Raw genomic sequence first — 3,083 nt, forward strand, 5'->3', positions numbered from 1 at the left:
TCCCTTCTTGTCCTTTGTGTAATTATTGTCATATATTTTACTTCTACATATGTTATAAACCCCACATAATTTATTATGTTCACTTTAAATAATCAAACGTCTTCTAAAGAAATTACCATTTCTGGTGTTTTCTATTCCTTTGTGTAGATTGAAATTTCCATCTGTTATTATTTTTCTTTGGCTCGAAGAGCTTTCTTAAACATGCCTGTAGTTCTACTGGTCACACAGATCCTTTGTCTTTGTTTGACTAGGGAAGTCCATCTTTCACCTTCATTTTTTTTTTCTTTTCCCTTTTTGATACCATATGATTACATTTATATTATTGGACTATGTACTTTAAAAAATTTATTGAGTGCCTGCTGTGGCAGCACATCTATGGCAATTGGATTGATGCCGAAAAGATTAGCATGGTCCCTGCACAAGGACAACATGAAACGCAGAAGCATTCCACTTTTTATGTACTTAATGCGCTGAACTGGACACTTAAAAATGGTTGAAATAGTAAATTTTATGTTATATATATTTGACCACAATAAAAAATGTATAGAAATCCTCCAGAAATATACACACAAAACTGTTAACATTGACCTATTCCTGAGAAGAGGAGTTAAGGGTGAAGGGCTGCTTTCAAGTTATTGTTTCTTCAATTTTTATTTTTAAAAATATTCATATTGATTTCAGAGAGGAAGGGAGAGGGAGAGAGAGAGATAGAAACATCAATGATGAGCGAAATCATTGATCTGCTGAGTCCTGCACTCCCCCCACTGGCGATGGGGCCGGAAACCCAAGGATGTGCCCTGACCGGAAATTGAACTGCACCCTCCTGGTTTATAGGTTGATGTTCAACCACTGAACCACACTGGCCGGGCTGTTTCTTCAATTTTTTTTCATGATTCTTTTTTTATTGTCTAAAGTTTTACATATGTCTCCTTTTTCCCCGATTGACCTCCCCCACCCACAGCCATTCCCACCCCTGGCAAGCCCCCACGCCCCAGTGTCTGTGTCCATTGGTTATGCTAATATGCATGCATACAAGTCCTTTGCTTGCTCTCTAACTGCCCCCCACCTGCCCCCACCTCCCCTGCCATTTGTCTCTGGATCTATTTTTGTTCACCAAATTGTGTTGATCATTATATCCCACATATGAGTGAGATCATCTTATATTTATTTTTTTCCGACTGGCTTATTTTGCTTAGCATAATGCTCTCCAGTTCCATCCATGCTGTTGCAAATGGTAAAAGTTCCTTCTTTTTTATAGAGGCATAGTATTCCATTGTGTAGATGTACCACCGTTTTTTAATACACTCATCTGCTGATGTGCACTTAGGCTGTTTCCAAATCTTAGCTATTGTAAATTGTGCTGCTATGAACATAGGGGTGCATATATCCTTTCTGGTTGGTGTTTTTAACTCCATACTGTTTTCCACAGTGGCTGCCCCAGTCTGCATTCCCACCAGCAGTGAACGAGGGTTCCTTTTTCTCTACATCTTCCCCAGCACTTGTCGTTTGTTGATGATAGTCATTCTGACAGGAATAAGATGTTACCTCATTGTTGTTTTGATTTGCATCTCTTGGATAATTAGTGACTTTGAGCATATTTTCATATGTCTCTCGGCCTTCTGTACGTCCTCTTTCAAAAAGTGTCTACTTAGGTCCTTTGCCCATTTTTTGATCGCATCGTTTATCTTCCTTTTGTTAAGTTGTATGAGTTCCCTGTAAATGTTGGAGATTAAGCCCTTATCGGTGATAACATTGGCAAATAGGTTCTCCCATGCAGTGGGCTTTCTTGTTGTTTTGTTGATGGTTTCTTTTGCTGTGCAGAAGCTTTTAATTTTGATGTAGTCCCATTTGTTTATTTTCTCCTTAGTCTCCACTGCCCTAGGAGCTGTGTCGGTAAAGATATTGCTACAACATATATCTGCTATTTTGCTTCCTATGGAGTTTTGTAGGATTTTTATGGTTTCCCGTCTTGTGTTTTTCAATTTTTAAACTTTTTTATTTGGAAATTATTCCAAACATAGAAAACCCACATAAATAAGAGTGCAACTAAGAATACTCTCTAAACTGTTTACCCAGATTCACCTACTGTAAACATTTTACCAAGTTGCTTAATCTCTTGTTATGATATATATTATATATCTTTAATATATTTGCAGTATAAATCGATATACAATCTGTGGGGAGACACGTTAAGTACATGCAAATATCCTGCTCCTAATCAAAATTTCCAGCCGGATTCAGCGTCCTTTGATGATTTCTGCTGAACTGATCTTTACTATGATGGTTGCAAATGATTATTTTCCCACTCTAGGATTCCCTCACACTCACCATTTGGCACTTAGTATTTTATTTAAATAGGAACTCTTCCTGTTCCTCCCATTTGCTAATATATTTGTCCATTAGGTATGGACACATGAATATCTATTTTTTTCAGTTATTTAAAATTCACTACTGTGTTTAATTATTTTGGTGTTCAACTTGTCCCAGATTTGGCCTGTGGAGCCCCTACAAGCTGGCTCTGGTGTCCCTGTGATATGTGACTCTCCCTGTCTGTCACGCTGAGCACTTCCTTATCATCTGGCATCAAAAGATTTTCCAGGCTTTTCTTGTACCTACCAGCGCCAGACCTAAGTTCAGCCATTATAAGGGGAAAGGTATTAAAATCAGGGTCTGTGTATGAGGTATGTTCATTGCTCCTGGGGCATCTTTACTTCTTGTACCTTTCAGTTGTGTGAACTAGAAAATCAATGGCTATTTATGCATATACATACATACATGCAAATATGCATAGACATATAAGCATATACATAGATAAATGCATATACATGTGAACATATTTTAGACATCAAGAATTCACAGCAATCATTTCAATTTCCGTCCATCCCCACAGGGATTTTTTCTTGCCTACTCCTATTCCATATTTGCATGTGTGTTTCCTTTTGCATGTGTGTGTGTGTGTGTGTGTGTATCAGTGAAAAACTTAGATCCCCAAACAATACATTTATTTATTTGTTCAATTGCATAACACATCCACAATAGTTTCAGAATTGCTTCATGATTGCCTCCGCACCAAACAAACCTAG

The 3,083-nt window shown here is 37.7% G+C and overlaps 1 non-coding gene across 1 annotated transcript; it reads left to right on the forward strand.

Annotated features, from left to right (window-relative positions):
- Positions 1 to 352: 352 nt before the first annotated feature.
- Positions 353 to 457, forward strand: LOC132224218 (U6 spliceosomal RNA). The gene has a single exon (XR_009450627.1). It is a non-coding gene; the product is annotated as a U6 spliceosomal RNA (small nuclear RNA).
- The last annotated feature ends 2,626 nt before the right edge of the window (positions 458 to 3,083 follow it).

Source organism: Myotis daubentonii, chromosome 1 (assembly GCF_963259705.1).
Source record: "Myotis daubentonii chromosome 1, mMyoDau2.1, whole genome shotgun sequence".
Taxonomy (NCBI): Eukaryota; Metazoa; Chordata; class Mammalia; order Chiroptera; family Vespertilionidae; genus Myotis; species Myotis daubentonii.